The 21,616-nt window shown below is 36.6% G+C and overlaps 1 protein-coding gene across 3 annotated transcripts in view; it reads right to left on the reverse strand.

Moving 5' to 3' along the window:
- LOC105210084 (leucine-rich repeat-containing protein 15) overlaps positions 1-21,151 on the reverse strand; it is a 119,234-nt gene extending 98,083 nt beyond the window's left edge. The window contains exon 1 of one of the 3 annotated variants that reach the window (XM_054225533.1): positions 19,857-21,151. The gene's annotated coding sequence lies outside the window, so the exon portion shown is untranslated. Of the gene's footprint in view, positions 1-3,519; positions 3,542-17,083; positions 17,758-19,856 lie in introns of those variants that run through there. The other 2 variants (XM_054225534.1, XM_054225535.1) reach the window with 2 other exon arrangements.
- Positions 21,152-21,616: the final 465 nt, after the last annotated feature.

The raw sequence follows: 21,616 nt of genomic DNA on the forward strand, positions 1-21,616 counted from the left end.
TAGTTGAGAAATTCCTAAATTCTTGGAAGTAGTAGAGTGAAATAAAGTAAATGCATTTATACCAAACTCATTATTGTTATTGTTGTTTAATATGTGCTAACGCTTTTACTTTGCAGGTACTTTGTAGCCTTTTTTACTAAATCCAAATTATTTTAGGGATGAAAACAAATCTTCTTATATATAATATTTGATTCAAAAAATCCTCTATTTTCATACAGTAGCGGACAGTGAAATCCGGACAACCATTTTATTTGCATTTAACGGGCGATTGTGACCGAACAGTGTATTTTACTGCCGAAAGGCTCATTCTTTCACATAAGTACGTGTTCGGTACACGTTTTAAAGCAACTTTTAGTTTATTTTTTAAGAGTTTAATAATTTATTTTGTGCTTGTACTTCGCTATTAAATATGCCGAATTTCAAAAAAAAATGTCCGAAATGCAAAAAAGTAATATTTTGATTTTGGAAAAATAAAAACTGACAATTCGTGAAATAAGTGATAGAGTTGGCTTCAGCAAGTCCTCCGTCGGAGAATTTCTTAAAAAAATCGATAGAACCAGGTCTCTTAAGAAAAAAACTGGCTCTGGAGCAAAGATGAAGACAAATTCAAAGGAAAATCGAGTGATGGGACGTATTTGTTTGAGGAATCGCTTCAAAACTGCTGAGGATGTTAAAGTGAAGATATTTCAAGATGTCGGTACAGAAAATTGCGCAAGAACCGATCGTTGAAGGCTTCAAGATGTTAATTTGAACGCTCTTCAGTCCGCCAAAAAACGACTTTGGACCTCAAACATGCATCAAAACTGTATACGATGGGCAAAAGATCATGAAAATTGGAGTCATTTTTTTGGCGAAATGTTATCTTCTCGAATGAATCAAAATTTAACCCTTCTTGTAGCGACGGCATGTCATACGTCAGGCGGAGAACTTGTGACTGGTTCAAGGACGAATGTCTTCAATGAATCGTCAGGGAGGCAGCCGAATGGTCCGGGGATGCTTTTTTTAGCATAGCCTTCCACAACTAGTCCTAATAGATGGAACCGTCATCGCGTTTAAGTACCAAGAGATACTTGAGACGAATTTAATACCCTCAAAAGAGGACCATTTTTCATAAGCGGATGTCCTTATTTTTCAGGATGACTCTGCGCCATGCCAGCGTGCCAAAATTGTAAGTATGAATTTTTTTGTACATCTAGAGGTTATTGCTATAATTTAAATTACAAATTTTATAATTGTCCTTTCATTTTTCTTTCATGTGAAGAATTATTTATCAAAAATCGGGGTTTCGACTTTATAGTGTTCAGGTAATAGTCAAGATTTCAATCAACTTGAGAACTTTTGGTTTATAATGAAGACTCAGATATCAAAGAAGAGACCAAAAACTTTAGCAAAATTGCATAGAATTCTCTAAGATGTGTGGTATAACGGTATCGCAGCAGGAACATTACAAAATCTGATAAATTCAATGGAAGAGCGGATAAAATCCGTTATAAAAAACAAAGGAGGTTCGACAAAATACTAATTATAATGTTTTTGTATCAATTAATGTTCCCTTTAAATAATACTAAAAAAATATTTCATTAGTGTAAAGAACAAAAAAGATATCACTGTTTATATTGCTAGCTACCAAAATGATAAAATATCTAAAATGAATTAAAATAAATGGAAGAATAAGTGCAATCAACAACACTGACTTTGTTTACACTTAATACTTAATTATTCTACATATATTATTGTTTTAAAGTAAAAAGTTTAAACATTTGACTAAAATAATATGAAATAACTAAGATTTTTTAGTTGTCCGGTATAGTATAAATAATAAGTATATTCGACAAAAAACTTAAAGACGCTTTTGAAAAGCTTTTTCATGATAGAACTTTTAATGCAAAGTCACATAAGAATTTTGTGTGTTCAAAAATTATTCTATTTTATTAGTTTTGCATTACTAAATCGTTTCAGTGCCGAAATTCATATTTAGGTGTATCTAAAGAACTTATGAGCTTTTAACAAATTATATCAAGTTATCTGAGACGTCATGATTTCATACTCAACAAGTAAGGAAGGGCTAAGTTCGGGTGTAACCGAACATTTTATACTCTCGCAATTTATTGATGTAATTTTATAAAGACAACACAATTCGACCCATATATTCGGCATAAAGTTCAATAGAATAACGAAAATCATCATAAATAGTATATGGGGACTGAGGTAATTCCTAAACCGATTTCACTCGTTTTCACCACCAAGATACAATGTATCGAAGACTATACGATCACTTAATTTAATATTACTTATAATTAGGTATATAGGATCTGGGGGAAGTTATGACCCTCTTTTTACCATTTCAGGTACAGAGAGAAACTGTTATAAGAAAAAAATTCAGAGGGAATGAATTACATTAAAATATCTGAGGGATTTACCTATATTTTCGGTGAAAAATTAACCTTAGGCACTGAGTTCTTCATGTTTGATATCAGGGGCCTTGAAAAGTCATGGTCCGATTTTGACAATTTTTCCACAAGTGATGTCACAGCTCAAATGCAGTATTTGTGTAAAGTTTTATTCCGCTAGCTTCATTGGTTCCTTATGAATACATTATAAAGTGAACGAATCAGATGGAATTCAAAATTGGGTTATATGGAAAGTAGACGTAGTTGTGAACCGATTTCGCCCATATTCCACCCGTGTCATCAGGGTGTCAAGAAAGTGTTATATACCGAATTTCATTGAAATCGGTCGAATAGTTCTTGAGATATGGTTTTTGACCCATAAGTGGGCGACGCCACGCCCATTTTCCATTTTGTAAAAAAATCTCAGTGTAGCTTTCTTCTGCCATTTCTTATGTAAAATTTGGTGTTTCTGGCGTTTTTCGTTAGGGAGTTAACCCACTTTTCGTAATTTTCAACCTAACTTTTGTATGGGAGGTGGGCGTGGTTATTATCCGATTTCTTTCATTTTTGGACTGTATAAGGAAATGGCTAAAAGAAACGACTGCAGAAAGTTTGGCTTATAAAGCTTTATTGGTTTGCGAGTTATATACAAAAAAACTTATTTGAGGGCGGGGTCACGCCCACTTTTCCAAAAAAATTACATCCAAATGTGCCCCTCCCTAATGGGATCCTATGTTCCAAATTTCATTTTCATAACTTTATTTATGGCTTAGTTATGACACTGTATAGGTTTTCGGTTTCCTCCATTTTGTGGGCGTGGCAGTGGACCGATTTTGCCCATTTTCGAAAGCAACCTCCTCAGGGTGCCAAGGAACATGTGTTCCAAGTTTCATTAAGATATCTTAATTTTTACTCAAGTTATCGCTTGCACGGACAGACGGACAGACGGACAGACGGACGGACAGACGGACAGACATCCGGATTTCAAATCTACTCGTCATCCTGATCATTTATGTATATATAACCCCATATCTAACTCTTATATTTCTTGGTGACACAAACAACCGTTATGTGAAAAAAACTATGATACTCTGTGCAACAGGTTGCGAGAGTATAAAGATGTACGTACCTTCATTGTACTCTCAAACCCCGAAGTTGTAACCTATTCTACGTCGAAAAGCTCAAAAAAATATGTATATTCCTAATATTAAAGAATTAGAAAGCTTTAACAATAACAATATATGCTTTTAAATACATGAATGGGCTGCTTTGAAGATCTTTCTCAAGGAACAGATTTATATCAGCTTTTATTGCTCTATTTTTATCCAGATACTACAAAGTAATAGAAAAGGAACAAATCGGAAAGCTCCAATTGTGACAGAAAGAGTTGGAGAAAATTCGTCTGTGTGGGAATTAGTTTGAGAAAGAATTCACCAACTCATTCCCAATAATCCTAAATTTTGTTATATATTGTTTTTTTTTTTGTACTTTCCTATCTCTATATTTTTTGCTTAAATGAATAATATTTGTTATATTCATACATCATCAAATCAACAGCTAAATAACAATGTGAATGATTACCTAATATTCTCTGCGAGATATTTCATTACGGTATTTCTCATGTAATCATTCACTTCACACACTGGTGACTAGCAAGAAATTGGCAAGTACAAAACCAAAGCCAAAACCTGAAATAAAAACAGCCCAGGAATGTGGGTGCGTAAAAAATAAAAATAAAAACAACAACAAAAACAAACAATCATTTACCGAAAAACGCAATTAATTAATTTCATGATAGCATCTGAGGACCACACACAAAAACACCGGCCACACTTTATTTGGGTGACTTAGCAGCAAAAACAATATAAAGAACAACAACAACAACAACAAATACAGAAATATTTCGCTTTTATTGCCATTTTTCCCACACATATACTTTCATCATTTATGTGCTTGACCACTTGTCATGGGGGATTTAATTTCGTTGCAAGCAAGCAACAAGAATGATACAACAACAAAATAAAAGATAAAAGAAAACAATCGAAATTGAGATCAATCAAGCTCGAAAATGCCTCGTTATGCGAAAAAAGGTAATGAAGAATTGCTCATGACAGCCTGCAAAACAGGCAATAAGGAAGTGTAGAACGCAGCATGTAAGACATTTGTGGGAGAGGTGATGAGGGTGTTGTTTGCTAAAATAAAAAATATAATAAAAATCAGTTCACTTACAAAATGAAATCAATCTTCGACGAGATAAGAGCTAAAAAGACATGGAAACAAACAGAAGTTATAAATGGTAAAAAATGATAAAATATTGATTATATAGATTGTGTAGAGCACATTGGTGTTGCCACTTCGGTGAGAAAATTTGAGGTTTGGAATTCCTGAAACTTTTGAAGATTTCATAATGCAGCTCTATTTACTTATTCTCTTAAAAAGTTTTGAAAAACGTAGTAGCCTTCTTATTTTAGACTCCCTATCGCTCCATTTATTTCTGAACCATGTGATCCAAAGTAGAACTGATTAGAACTGAGTACACAAAAAAGTTTCCAGTCTCTCAAAAATGAAAGAACAGTCGTAACTTGTTAACTTGGCTGTGTCAGCCATGTCTGAAGATAACTTCTGAATTTTTTTTCCAATTTTGCTGACTATAATATTCTTGAAGTGGCAACCCTGTTACTCGCGCATTTGTATATACCGAAGCGAAAGACAAACACCAGCGAAGATAAACATGAGTTTTGAAAAGTGGCTAGTAAACTGGTTGGCGGCGATAGTTTGAGTGTTGACTCCATAAACTTTGTCTGTTACAACTTGAGCAATGTTTTTGTTGTTGTTGGTCACAACAAAAGTTTAAACGAAATCTGGCTTACTGAACTGCCTGGGCACTGGTCAACGACGCTCAAGTGCATGCAGTATTTAGAAATGTATGTAAGAGTGTATGACTGCTGAAGTGCCATAATACCCTGTAGGAAATGTGCTCGGCCAATTTTATGTAGTTTTCGTAAATAAATATTAGATGAACTTTAAAGTGTATGTACTATTGCAGTACCCGCCGGAGGAAGCCGCGGAAGGGGAAGGCCTCCACTCCGTTGGAGGGACCAGGTGGAGAGCGACCTGGTTAAACTTGGGATCTCCAACTGGCGCCGAACTGCGAAGGAGAGAGAGAGGTGGCGCACTATCGTCGATTCGGCTATAACCGGCTAAACGGTTGCAACGCCAATCACATACATACATACTAAAATATGAATATCTTATGGTTTGAAAACCAAAATGTATTGGTCAAAAACAGAAAAGAAGATCAGATGGATTTCTATAGATATTTTTTGAAAGTAAATCAGTGCCTCCTACCTTGCCGTAACTATTTTAAAAAGAGAGATGTAGTGGTTTTCAAATAATTTAAAGCTTAACGAAAGCTAGATTTTCTCTCTGATTCTCCAAAAACGTCCTAAAACCTGTACCGACAGGGTGACGGTTTTTCTTGTAAAACTTGCGAACTAACCATAAAGTGTACTTGCGTCCTCTCATTCCCTTCAACAACAAATCACATCAAGTGGTTTCTCAAGTGCAGCCCGCTCATATATGATACACTTAGCGTACATACACATACCATATGTACTCGTACTTATGTATGTAGACATATCTGAGTGTGTGTTGACTCTTGCGTTGAATAATGGGAATTTTGATGTCCAAACGCGTTTAGCTGAATCGTCCGATACACCTCCGCACATATGGTCAGCGGCGTACAGCCGTTGTTCTCCAGCCGGCTAATGAGCGCAAAAAGAAGAGGAAGAAAAAAGTAATGGGTGGGCAAGCAGCAATTTGGTGCTGTAAATGAGATTTCCTTTTAAGCTAAATACAATCAAGGGATTGCAGAAATTTTCGTACACTTCGGTATGCGAGCGAACTTGTCTGTTTGTATGAGATTCGCCGTTTCTTTTCTGAACTCGTGCGGATGCTTCGCAGCAAAGTTTCCTTATTTGTATGTTTGTGTGCGTGGAATTTAATAACTTCTGTGAGAACTTTGTAAAATACAAATAAATAGAAATTAGCAGATTGGAAAATTCTCAACTATTGCGCGCAGTGATTGCAAAATGAAGTAAATAAGGATTTATTTGAGTGTGAGCATGTCGGAGATAAATCTTTAAAGGGCGTGTAAATAATTAGTTCATTTCATATGCAGCGCACGTAATCTTTATATTATTAGACAACTTTGCTTCCGCCGTTTTCCAATAGATGTCACTAGGGTCAAGCACTGGTCGATTAAATCGATTTTTTTTATATCGATCTTGGACATTTGTGTCAACATTAACCCAACAAAATATTTGTAGAGATCTGTTTGCATCCCAAACTTATTCTCAACTGAAAATGTCACTTTTTGAGCCGAATTCTCGCGGAAAATTTTGCTTTTCTTTTTTAATTCCAAGAAAAGTGCGGCTGAGGCTCATCGACATTTGTAACCGTTTTTATACAAAAAAAAAAAATAAAATTTACAAAAAAACAAGTAAGGAAAGGCAAAGTTTGGGTGCAACCGAATATTTTATACTCTCGCAATTTATTGATGTTATTTTCTTAAAATAACAAACAATTTGACCCATATATTCGGCATAAGGTTCAATAGAATAACGAAAATCATCATAAATAGTATATGGGGACTGAGGTAATTCCTAAACCGTTTTCACCACCAAGATGCAATATATCGAAGACTATACGACTCATACTCACTGCGTACCGCTGCAGCCGAAACAATTGGTTTTCGGCAACGACAAAAAACAAGCTGGTACGATGAGGAGTGCCGTCTCGCAGCGGAGAGAAAACAGACTGCCTACCTCGCAACATTGCAAACGACCACAACACGTGCGGGATGGGATAGATACCGAGAGCTGAAGAGGGAAGCGAGACGCATTTGCAGACAAAAAAAGAAAGAGGCCGAAATGCGTGAGTACGAAGAGCTTGAGAAGCTGGCAGACAGAGGGAATGCTCGAAAATTTTATGAAAAAATGAAGCGACTTAACGAAGGTTTCAAGACCGGAGCATCCTCATGTAGAGACCAAGGTGGTAATCTGGTAACCGATGTCCAGGGCATACTGGGATTATGGAGGGAACACTTCTCCGACCTGCTGAATGGCAGTGAGAGTACAACACCAGGAGATGGCGAACCCGATCCCCCAATCGATGACGATGGAACAGTTGTTCCATTACCCGACCATGAAGAAATTCGAATAGCAATTACCCGCTTGAAGAACAACAAAGCAGCGGGGGCCGATAGATTACCGGCAGAACTATTCAAATACGGCGGCGAAGAACTGATAAGGTGCATGCATCAGCTTCTTTGCAGAATATGGTCGGAAGAAAGCATGCCTGACGATTGGAATCTCAGTGTTCTCTGCCCAATCCATAAAAAGGGAGATCCCACAATCTGCGCCAATTACCGTGGGATCAGCCTCCTAAATATCGCATACAAGGTTCTATCGAGCGTATTGTGTGAAAGACTAAAGCCCACCGTCAACAAACTGATTGGACCTTATCAGTGTGGCTTTAGACCTGGAAAATCGACAACTGACCAGATATTCACCATGCGCCAAATCTTGGAAAAGACCCGAGAAAAGAGGATCGACACACACCACCTTTTTGTCGATTTTAAAGCTGCTTTCGACAGCACGAAAAGGAGTTGCCTTTACGCCGCGATGTCTGAATTTGGTATCCCCGCAAAACTAATACGGCTGTGTAAATTGACGTTGAGCAACACCAAAAGCTCCGTCATGATTGGGAAGGACCTCTCCGAGCCGTTCGATACCAAACGAGGTTTCAGACAAGGTGACTCACTATCGTGCGACTTCTTTAACCTGATGCTGGAAAAAATTATAAGAGCTGCAGACCTAAACCGAGAAGGTACAATCTTCTACAAGAGTGTACAGCTCCTGGCGTACGCCGATGATATTGATATCATCGGAAGCAACAACCGCGCCGTTTGTTCTGCTTTTTCCCGCATGGATAAGGAGGCGAAGCGAATGGGTCTGGAGGTGAATGAGGACAAGACGAAATATCTCCTGTCATCAAACAAACAGTCGGCGCATTCGCGTCTTGGCTCCCACGTCACTGTTGACAGTCATAACTTCGAGGTCGTAGATAATTTCGTATACCTGGGAACCAGCATCAACAACACGAACAATGTCAGCCTCGAAATCCAGCGCAGAATAACTCTTGCCAACAGGTGCTACTTTGGACTGAGTAGGCAATTGAACAGTAAAGTCCTCTCTCGACGAACCAAAATCAAGCTCTACAAGTCGCTTATCATTCCCGTCCTGCTTTACGGTGCAGAAGCTTGGACGATGTCAACATCAGATGAGACGACACTAGGAGTTTTCGAGAGGAAAATTTTGCGCAAGATTTATGGTCCTCAGAACATTGGCAACGGCGAATACCGCAGACGATGGAACGATGAGCTGTACGAGTTATACGACGACATTGACATAGTTCAGCGAATAAAAAGACAGCGGCTACGCTGGCTAGGTCATGTTGTCCGAATGGACGAAAACACTCCAGCCCTGAAAGTGTTCGATGCAGTACCCGCCGGAGGAAGCCGAGGAAGGGGAAGGCCTCCACTCCGTTGGAGGGACCAGGTGGAGAGCGACCTGGTTACACTTGGGATCTCCAACTGGCGCCGAACTGCGAAGGAGAGAGACAGGTGGCGCACTATCGTCGATTCGGCTATAACCGGCTAAACGGTTGCAACGCCAATCACGTACATACGATCACTCAATTTTATATTACTTTTAATTAGGTATATGGGATCTGGGGGAAGTTATGACCCGAACAAACTGTTGTAAGAAAATAATTCAGAGGGAATGAATTACATTAAAATATCTGAGAGATTTACCTATATTTTCGGTGAAAAATTACCCTTAGGCATTGAGTTCTTCATGTTCTATATCAGGGGCCTTGAATAGTCATGGTCCGATTTTGACAATTTTTCCACAACTGATGTCACAGCTCAAATACAATATTTGTGTGAAGTTTTATTCCGCTATATTCATTTGTTCCTAATGTATATATGTATTATAAAGTGAACGAGTTTGCCCTACCGAAAGCAACCTCCTCAGGGTGCCAAGGAATATGTGAATAAGTTTCATTAAGATATCTTAATTTGTACTCAAGTTAAAGCTTGCACGGACAGATATCCGGATTTCAACTCCACTTGTCATCCTGATCATTTATATATATATAACCCCATATCTAACTCTTTTATTTCTGGGTGACACAAACAACCGTTATGTGAACAATACTATAATACTCTCTTTAGTAACTTTGTTGCGAGAGTATAAAAACGGCGGAAGCAAAGTTGTAGACCTAATAAATTATTATTTTTTTATTAGTTAGACAATCCTATTTCTGAGCGCTACATATAACTTTTATCACTCTCTCTCTCTTTCTATTAAAAGCTTTTTTTCCGAACCATGCTAACATTCAGTTGCCAATAGCCTCCAGAAAGAGAACTATGATCAATTTCGCTCATTTGTGGTGTCTCTCAGGCATTAAACACGACAGTTTTTGTGAGACCGTGAGCTATTCTAACGGATAGATCTGCTGAGAACACGAACTTTCGAGGTTCTTATTTTTTCAGATATTTTAAAATAATAATCTTCTTACTTTTTTCGGCAAAGTTAAAGCCTTGGATCACTTTTCTATGGACCTTGTGGTTTATATTGAAGAAGAAGATAAATATAGTCCGAAACAGTTATCGGAAATATATCTCCTGATTTATCCTGATATTTATGATCATTCGGTCGATTTTATATATTTCAAAGTTCTGAGCTGCTGTCTGTTCCAATAACTGTCGCAACAAAACTACACATTTTTTACATAGCAAGCTGGTAGTTAAGAGTGACAGGGTTGCATTTAATGTCGCGTTGTAGGAAATCTACAAAGTCACAGACTTCTCAAACTAACCAGGCGAATTTTTGAATTCGTTTATATGTATGCACCTGCAGTAGCCATTACAAACCTATGTTTATGCTACATATGCACTTTTCAAACAAATTTGCCGACATATGCAAGCATCACACATTCACACACATACAAACAGACGCACTTGCGAGCGCTCAGGACAATTTTCAATTGTGCAAACATTTCCATTCACTTACGAAAATTTTCAATTATCCTGCAGCCAGTTTGTGTCTTCTGTGTTGTCAGCGGCGTTTGTCTGGCGCGACTTACCGTAGTAACGGTATGTGCATTTGGTTGGTGGAGCGAGCGGTGCAATGGTGATACGGCGTTCTCGCGTTGGTATGCTTCCTAACAGGTTTAGCAGTTTGCCATTTCGCAAGTTTGGCTATTTGTTACTTAGCCTCCTCGTGCGTGTTTATTTTCCCGCTAACTATGGTGTGCGTTGTATGTGTAACGTCACACAGACACATATGTAAGCAAGCCCATTCGGAAAGTTTGTTAAGAAAATTAAATGGGAAAACTCGGTTACAAATTGTATGTAGCGAATGTAGCCTTTTATTATTTAGTTTTTGTTCTGACTGGAAACTCCGTCATTTTATACAATACCATACGGTTTGGTTGTCCGTACATAAGTCGGGACATTATTTCATAATCAGAAGAGAAGAGCTTTTTTCAGAGAAATCCATCAATGCAGATAGTTGCTTGTAGTATAATAGTCTTCGGAGAACATAAAGACAGATTCTATACCACAAACTGACGATATTCAATCTTATAGCAATATATGAAATCACCTTCACAACTAGGGACGAGCTCCATAGGTCTCCGTTCCCACGACAGTCGGTTCTACGTAACCGGGACGGACCCGGATTTTTATCCGGCCAAGGACTGTCAAATCGGCTGCATTCCTCAAAATTATTTGGGGAATGTTTTATGTCGCTACAACAACAACAACAACAGCTCCAGAGCTCTACTATTTGATATCTTGGCTGTCGGATTCTAACCTATTGTGTTTGAAATCTCGATTTGCCGCGTTAAAACTTAGTATGTATGTAGTCTTCAATGCTTTCCAATAATCACTCTCTGAAACTTAAACTTTAGCAACCAATTATGTACCTTAAAGTCATTGAGTTGCTGAACCAGCTCCTTGTATAAACTCAATCTCCACTGAATTTTGCTAATTTGCAGCCTATGAATGTCCGAGTTCGCAAGTATTTGCATTTTTAATTAGTTTCTCAATATTTCCACACCAAATTACATGTGCATATAATTAGGTACGTGCGTTGAACCAATCCACAGCCGCAACCAGAGTCATGAATGAATAAAATCAACCACTTCGACACGTACACCAATTAATGCGTTGTATTCCATCGCCACGCAGCACCTACACAACACTTGTTTCTGTTGTTCTACTCTTTATTGTTGTCATTGCTGGTCGGTTGTGTGCTCCTGCGGTAAATAGTGAGTCTGAAACCGACGCAACTTTCGTGGTAACGCAAACTTCCGCCGCTAACTGCTTAAACTATGAAGACAGTAGAAGTACCGGGCCCTGCAGTCTACATGCCTGGCGTCTAGTCAGTAACAACTCAAACGTAAGTCCACCACAGCGATGCGTCTCTTCCCGTGTCATCCCACTTCACCATTTTATGCGACGAGTTGCAGTCTAAGCGCTTGGCAATGTTTTTGTGCTGGTTGTGTAGGGTTCGGGTTCTTTGGCCGCGAGTACTGCCTCAGCGCAAATTAAAATTACTTTTGTCTACGCCGCAAAGTCTGCCGCGAAGTGGGATTGAGTTACGATGTGGCCGTTGGCAAACAAGTAGTAGTAGTTGGCAACTTAAGCTGAGTTTTGTCTCGTGTCGGGTGACTATTTTCGCTTTGTTGTTATCGTTGTTGTTGTTGTATCGCTAGTTATCACACACTTGCGAGTAGTGATAGTGACATCCTTTTTAGCCGTTCGCACAGCTCGAGAATTGCTTCGCCTAGTACAAAACAAAAACAAAGTTGTTCTTTTCGCCGTGATCTCACGAAAATTCTAAAAATAAATATGAATGGGACGAACCAAAAATTCGTTTGAATTTTGATTTTTTTGTTGTTCAACCAATGTCAGGTTGCATGCCACATACGCGCTAAGTCACCTATTCGCTTGTTTGCTGCATGTTTTTGCAGCGCTACAACGATGCGACGACAACCTGCAAGAGCAGCAGCCCAAATGCAAATTCACGCTCACAAGCATTCACATACATCCTCAAACCGGGACGATGCAATGAATTTAGCGTTGCTGATAGCTTGCCTATGCAAGGGTTAAAAAACACCACACTCATGAATATGCTATGCTCATATCGACTCGCTTGTATTTGTTGTCATAGGTGCGAATAGCCAGAGGATAAACTGGTTTTTGTGGAAGCATCTGTGTCGGAGACAAAGGTTATATTGTGGTGCTGAGCGCGGTGGTACGCAGCCGGAGAAGAAAATAAACGCGTACTGTTTGTTCGTGGAATACACGACAAGCATTTTTAGATCGTCGATAATCTGATTTTGCAACATTACTATTTGAATCGAACTTGACAATATTTTTCATATTTGAAAAGTAAATCAATTTCTAAAGAACGAAGAAATTCTTATTCGACAAAACATCCGAAATATACTAATTCTCCACAACATAGGTTTTTTTTAGATACTTAAGAACTTAGATAGTCGTCTGATAGTAAATGCTCCCAGAACACCGCTTATTTAACACGTTGAAATTAGTGCGAACATTGTTTTCTATTCGATGAGAATGGATAGACGGATGACAATGAGTGTCCCTTAAGCTCATGAATGGGCACCCCTTTCTGATGTATTACAAGCAATCTGGTTGTGGGTTTTTCGATCTGCACAGCCAAGTAGCTTGATTATGCTGGAATCTAGTATTACAGACGACAATATTTCGGGCCCCGGCGAAGTCGATCGGCCTCAGCCTATTTGGCGATGTTTCATCATGGAGGTATCTTTGGTCACAAACGTCCTTCTCTTCCGTTAGGGCGTGGGCGCAAATAAGCGTTGTAGTGAAGAACCTCGCTTTTATGCGGATTGTGGCTAGACGTTCATCCACCGAGGTGAATGCCAGGACTCGGCGACTTGATCTAAGACCGGAAGTCGTAAGCTGCTTGGGCGCCTTGCAAAAGAATCGTTCCTGTCCACTCCCAAGTGAATGGCAGTCAGGAACTTTTCTAACATACGTGAACTTCTACACAATATCCCTACCCCCGTTCTGACACACTAATATTCGATATTTATGGTGAACGGATACATTTTGGCAGGCACTTAGGTATGAAAAATGTCGTGGAAGGTATGAAAAATTAGCTTTGTGATTGAGATTGGGATTGTCTATTGAACGACGAGGATTGCTCGAAAAATAGATTTTTATAATTTTAAGTCAGCATTAAATCCACTTAACAACATCGGTTGTTTAAATGTTGGAAATACAAAGATTTTTTATTATAATAAAGCTATTGAGTGGAACAATTAAACAAAATTCTGGATTAAATTGTATTTCATTTATATATTCATAACTGTATACAATTGCAATGTATATTGCGCAAAAAATACAAAATTCTGTATTTATGATTTCATTTCATTTAAATTGTTGCCTGCAATTTGTTGCTGCTGTCGATTTGATGCTGTTGATATACTCATACACTGCGTATGACTATACAAATTCATCAATTTTCATTTTTTATATTTTTTTCATATTTATCTTTGACTTCCATTTCGATTTTTTGTTTAATTAATCTGCGCAATTTTTCGCCATACCACTTTATACTATGCTAGCTGCATGGCGTTCCAAAATTTATTCATATCAAAACGAATTTGGCAAAAAGTTCGCTTTGGCTACTCCATGCGCCTGACATGGCTCCGGCACATGCATATTTATATATTTTATATATAATCGTATGTACATATGTATATATTCATTGTTTCGTTTTGGGCTTGTTGGCCCACGCAGATGTATTTAAGTGGTGTTGTTGTTGTTATTATTGTAGTTGCAGGCGGTATCTCGTGCGCTTATAGTCAGCGCGTTTTTCGCTTCTTTGTTTGGCAACTGCTGAGTCAGAAATTTTGATTTTTTCGCTTTTTGCTCATCTTCATTTATTTATTTACATACCAATGTATATGTACTATATGTATGTGTATATACATACTTATATAAATATTGTTGATACCGGCATTTTTACCCGTTTCGCATATTGCCTGTATCGCACAGCCAAATACATTAACGCCGCAACAAACGAAGTAATAAAGAGAAGTGACAGCGGCAAAATAATGTGCGGCTGCAGAATGTTCCCCACACACACACACTTACAAATATTCGTGTGTTAAAAAGTGTCGAGAATTTCGCCAAACGAAAACACTGTTGTTCTACAACTGAAAATATGCGAAATGACAGGCGTACGAATAACCAGACTAAAAGACAAAGAGTTAAGCCCACACGGATACAAGGGAATCTCTGTGGGTGTGGCGAACGCGGCTCAACGATGTATGTATGTATGTGTGTGTCTATAAAAAGTGCAAGACACGCGTTTCAGCTGTGGAGAGACAGCAATTTGGGCAGCGAGCGCCGCATTAACCGGCGAAAGCGTGTTGATAAAAAATTAAACAAACACGCAAATATTCAGACACTCATTTGCATATTAATGTGTACAGGTCTATATATACATACATAAATGTAATGTACTTCCTCACATCGGCTGGCTGCGTGAAAAAAACATATGGCCATAAGCATGCATAATCCAGACACTTGCGCATGTGATATAAATCTGTACAATAACAACACGACTCTCATCATATCGCTTGTAGCTTTAAAAATGTATGATTTTTTTTTTTTTTTTTTTTTGAAAATTTCATTTACACTTACTCACATTTTAAGCACATTTTGCGCCTCATTTTCACACAAATTACGCGAGTACATCAATAAAGGGTGATCCATGTGGTTTGTTTACTTGAAAAAGCATTTAAGTTTAATGCTAAGCCCTATATGTCGAGATTTTCTGTGATTAAAAATGAAAAGAAAAGACTACTATGATCTGGACAGAATTTGATTTTAGCTGCATAGTCTACTCTAAAGCAAATAATTTTGCCAAATTCTCTCAATTACAGATCTTGGCAAATAATCCCAACGTTCCTTTTTTTCTTCTCAGTGTTCTGAGTTATATAGTTTTTATTGACTGCCAAAAAGTACTGATGTTTTCCGAACAATTCTATTTATATTAATTATATATTATTTAAAAATTAAAATTTTAAAGAAAATGTAAATGCACCACCCTGTATATATGTTCCTATCATGCCTTTTTAATAATTGAATACTAATTATCTGAAACATGTGTGGATTTTGATTAAGACACTTTATAAAAGAATTTAAGCTTTTATAAAAGCTTGTTTATTTATAAATAAATAGAAAATTGGACTGAGTAAGCCCTTAGGCCATCTGTATACCTAATATATTATAAGTTTATATGTACAGTGGCTCACAGCTTATTTCGTGTAAGCAACATTTTTGATAATACTGATATGAAATTAATATTTTTTGCTCTGAACTAAATGAACGAATGATGCAATTATATTGATAATTTAGTTTTAAATACAAAAATGTAAACAAATTTACAAAAGTATTCAAATTCAATATTTTATTAAACAAAAACCAAAAACACTCATAATTCATGGGTCACAGCTTATTTCGTGAGGTATAAAAATTCTTACTAAAAAGTTATAAAAAGTAAACAAAAATAAAACGTTTCTTTCGATATTTTAAAACAACGTGAACTTTCAGACAAATTTCGTCCTCCCTCTTGAGCTTTGCTTTAAAAGCTCAGAACAGTAGCTCAGTTCATATAAATAAAGAGTGGAACTTCTTTAACTCGAACCATCATAATCTACAAAAAAAAACTTCGAGTTAGAGAGACTTCGAGTTATATAATTTTTCATTAAAAAATACAATTTTTTAAAAAGCTTTAAAATATAGGTTTATAGTTTGAAGTTTGCTATTTTTTGGCTCTTGACGTCTGTATCCCATGCCTTTGTTACATGATTTATGAAATCTATAAGTGTAATATCATATTTTTTGTTCGATTCCATACAAATATAGGGACTCTTTTAAAATTCTGCATCGATAGTAAAATTTTATTTTTTGTACTATGCGCTGGTCGAAAAGTTCGATTTATGGAAGGAAATTCCTATGAAATTTGACTTCTATTGCCAATTCAAGAGTTCGAGTTATGGAGAACTTCGACTTATAGAAGTTCGAGTTATGGAAGTTCCACTGTATAATATAACAATTTTTTAAGTATTCGAGCTTTACTTTTGGTTCAATAGCTCAGAATAGTTATTCTGTTCATATAAATATATTTTCTTCGGGAAGTTGTAAGTGAACAAACGAATATAGAAACGAATAATTTTACTTTAAGCACGATCATTATTTCATGATTTTAAGTGATTAGATGAGAATTATTTTGAAATCGTATTGCTTCCAGTAAATTAGTGTTTTGTCTCAATAATATTTCTCAGAGGATATTTGGATCATTAATTCTGAATCATTTTTTTTTTTAATTTCTGATTGATTGGAGTTGTAATGGGTATGTCAAGCTTTTTTCAAACTTTTTTTAGTTAAATATTATAGACCCCCTAAAAGTTATGTGTTTGAGTATGAATTCGTCAAATATATATTAAATTAATATTATATTTAAGATTCACATTCAAAAAAGTTTACTGGAACTTACGTATTGCCAACGAACATAACATAGCATGCTGATCTGCTTTGTCTCTGCTGTCAATTGAAGTGTTGCATGTATATTGGCTCAGTTGGTTTACCGGGAAGCAACACGCTGCGCTTCATTGAGACACACCTTTTCCATGGAGCGTTTGTTCAGTCAAACCACATAGCACATACACACACCCAAATGAATACCTACATATGTGTGCATAAATAATACACAGGTTGGTTGTCTCGCCGCCATGTGAGTATTATTACTGACCGCACGTTGGCGATAAAAGCTTACAAAGTCAACCGCAAATACCAACAACAAGCATACTAGACAACAACATGAATGCACAACTACCAACAAATACTGAAAGTGTTAACAATGAAGAGAATGTCGTTCGTTGAAAAATAGATCTGCCATTATCTGCCATTGAACTCTGCCAACGCTGTCACAAACAATATACTTTTTTAACTTTATAGCTTTTATGTGGTCACTATTTAATTAGTACGGAGGTTTTGCTGTGATAGATCTAGGAACTTCGTTTACTCTCATTACACTCTGTTTACACGCTCTCTCACTTTCCTAAACCGTCCTCTCTGACAGGAGGACGGTGTAATGTTATTTCCCAACATTTGTTAGACCCTAGTTGGAGTATTTTATTAATCACACTTGAAGACAGCTTTAACTTGTAAGCTTACTTTCTTCGGGTTTCATCTGAGATACTGATTTGTCCAATTTTATACCAATAAAATTAGCTTGAGGAATGCAGATTGACATATTAAGACTCCACGTGATCCAAATTAAAGAAACAACTGGAACTATGAATGGTCAAAAGTCTAAAATTTCTGTTTATACTGAACAGAGAGAGAGAGAGAGAGGCATCCGACGGAATTGAGATTTCAAAGCTCTAACGATTTGAATAGAGAACATGGAGTTGCACCATTATTAAATGATGATCAACTACGTGCATGATTTTTTCTGGTATTATGTAAGGTTCATAAGTATTCAATACATCATAAAGAATATAATAAAAAGAAATGGCCAGAGAATCTAAGCAAAGCCTTTAAAATTACAGTTTGGTTCTGCAACCCTGGAACATCAGCTTTATATATACAAAAGTGAGAGGTTCATATGACATACATAAATATAAGAATCCACATAAGTTCCACATATATTCCACTTAGTAAGATCCGCAAGATTTGAAGCAACTTCAAATAATATATGTAGAATAGTTAAAAAACTCTGAAGATACGCAAATAAACAAGAAGATTATAAAAACCGATCAACTGTGAAGGCATAACGAGTGGTGAACAATGCAAATACGAGCGTACAATGTAACGGCAGAACCAATCAAGCAATAATCTCAAAATTAAAAGGGACAACAAAGAATAAGACGTTCTAAAAAAATGAATTTTAACAAAAACAAAAACAATGATTTTCAAAAAGCAACTTGCTGCCAACAATAACAACATCAACACACTGTCAATAAACCATATTTATTTGTTGTTGTTGTTTTAAGTCTCGTTTAAGGCTCATATTCTTATTGTAAACTCATAGTAGTAGTAGGAATGTGTGTGTGTGTGTGTATTTGTAAGCGTTGGCCGCGCTTGAAACGAGTTTTCTGATTTTTGTGATTGCGAAATTCTGGTCTAAACGTGCGAGCAAGTTGAGGCATCGCTGCTGTTTGCGCTTCTATATGTTCCTACCCAGTTTTATTACATACAAAGAAATGTATACATGAGTATATATATACATGTATATATATAAATGTTTGTAACGGGTGATTTTTTTGAGGTTAGGATTTTCATGCATTAGTATTTGACAGATCACGTGGGATTTCAGACATGGTGTCAAAGAGAAAGATGCTCAGTATGCTTTGACATTTCATCATGAATAGACTTACTAACGAGCAACGCTTGCAAATCATTGAATTTTATTACCAAAATCAGTGTTCGGTGTTCCGCTTTTTTATCGACAAATTTTGTTCAGCGATGAGGCTCATTTCTGGTTGAATGGCTACGTAAATAAGCAAAATTGCCGCATTTGGGGTGAAGAGCAACCAGAAGCCATTCAAGAACTGCCCATGCATCCCGAAAAATGCACTGTTTGGTGTGGTTTGTACGCTGGTGGAATCATTGGACCGTATTTTTTCAAAGATGCTGTTGGACGCAACGTTACGGTGAATGGCGATCGCTATCGTTCGATGCTAACAAACTTTTTGTTGCCAAAAATGGAAGAACTGAACTTGGTTGACATGTGGTTTCAACAAGATGGCGCTACATGCCACACAGCTCGCGATTCTATGGCCATTTTGAGGGAAAACTTCGGAGAACAATTCATCTCAAGAAATGGACCCGTAAGTTGGCCACCAAGATCATGCGATTTAACGCCTTTAGACTATTTTTTGTGGGGCTAAAGTCTACAGAAATAAGCCAGCAACTATTCCAGCTTTGGAAGACAACATTTCCGAAGAAATTCGGGCTATTCCGGCCGAAATGCTCGAAAAAGTTGCCCAAAATTGGACTTTCCGAATGGACCACCTAAGACGCAGCCGCGGTCAACATTTAAATGAAATTATCTTCAAAAAGTAAATGTCATGAACCAATCTAACGTTTCAAATAAAGAACCGATGAGATTTTGCAAATTTTATGCGTTTTTTTTTTTTAAAAAAGTTATCAAGCTCTTAAAAAATCACCCTTTATATAAATATAAATATGTACTTATGCTAGACCAGACTGGCTTTGAGCCAAACTTGAAATTCCTATTTAAGATTTTGCTATTGGATGCTTACCGTTTGAGCGCAAAATTTATATGCACGTATGTTTAGATGTGTATGCATACATACATATATACAAGTTTATTAAATAATGTTGCAAGTGTAATTTGCTGTTTTGTAGGATTTTTGCACAAAAATTATTTTTATTTTAAAATTGAATATTTTCAGTGCATTTGTTTTTCACAAATGTGTAGATATTTTTTTAATTGTTTTAATATTTCTTATTCAATTTTTTTTTTAATTCTTTCAAATATTTTTAAATATTTTTATTTTTTTGTTGTTTTTTATTTTTTACTGCTACTACGTAACAGCGTCAAAATTTTGCTGAAGCGTAAACTTTATTTTTATTTCATTTAAAATATATAGGTTGGATATTGTTGTTGTTGTTTACACAAAATATTTTTTTTAAGTTGCTATTAATGCAAATTATATACACTAATGGAAATTTTCTTCTTGTTTACTTTTTTATACAATGACATTTAATATGTCTCTTCTCATTACAATAGATCATATGTAAATTACACATATGTATATGTATATATTTATTATTTTATGTGCAAATTTATTTTATTCGAAGTTAGCAATAGTTGCCACATATATATTTTTCAATATTTCTGAATTATCATAATAAATATACACATTTTTTGTTGCAATTTTTTTATTTTCTTAATTTTATTATTTATTAAAAATCAAATATCGATATGTAAATTTTTTCTTTTTATGAATTTTAAATTTTTTATATTTTTTTTTTTCAAAGAATATAACAAAAAAATTATTTTAAATTCAGAAATGTATTTTTTTTTTTTAATTTTTTCCACACAATATAACTCGAAAAAATATTGTCGAAATTTTTTTTCAATGTAATGTAGCACTTTTAACCACAATTCTCAGCACTTCCAGCTATAAATAGCAACAGTTTGGAGCATTGCTCACACATTTAACACCACTGTCGCGTGGTCACGCTTGTCAACTGCAGACGCATTTGCACCTACACTCACACTTTGGCACTCCTTTACACTCACTACGAATAAAATGACACATACACCGGCAGCAATTCGATTACAAATAACCAAATGTGCAGCGAGAATTTTTGTTTGATTTTTTTGTTCAACACACTTCCGTTTGCTCAATTTATTTTAAAAATAAAGAACTCTATGCACATTTAACTTGCATATCACAAAAGCCACTACACAAAGCGGCTACTGGCCACGCCAATACAAAATGTAATGCCAAATAGCCAAAAAGCGACGCGTTTAGTAAACTGGAGCCAACACAACGTCACGGCAACCGGTCAAAAACAAACTGAAAGCAACGTCAACTGTCTGTGGAAGCAACAGCCGAGTCAGCAAGGCACAACACGGCATAGCGTAGCGTCGCAGCGACTGCGATTACTCCACCTGGCTTGCAGAGGTGCGGCTCCAACGTGGTGGGGGGGCGAAATAGGCGCCAAAGCGCTGTCGAACGAGTGTGTACAACAATAATAATAATGTAGTTAGCTTAAGGCGCAAACAACATGTTGCAAGCGAGCGAACCAACATGTTGCGCGAGCATGTTGCAGAGCAGCATTTCAGTGCATGTACACATGTATTTGTTGTTAGCGGACATATACACATACATTAAGGTGCTGTGTCAGCTAATGCAGTCACCTTTAAACAGGCATACATACATATATGTAGACAGCAGTGATGCAATTGTTGTTGTTTTTGCTGTTGTTCTTGTATGTGTCTTGCATACCATTTTGGTTGTGCCTTGAAGAATGCTGAGGTGGAAACGAA

Source organism: Zeugodacus cucurbitae, chromosome 2, assembly GCF_028554725.1.
Source record: "Zeugodacus cucurbitae isolate PBARC_wt_2022May chromosome 2, idZeuCucr1.2, whole genome shotgun sequence".
NCBI lineage: Eukaryota > Metazoa > Arthropoda > Insecta > Diptera > Tephritidae > Zeugodacus > Zeugodacus cucurbitae.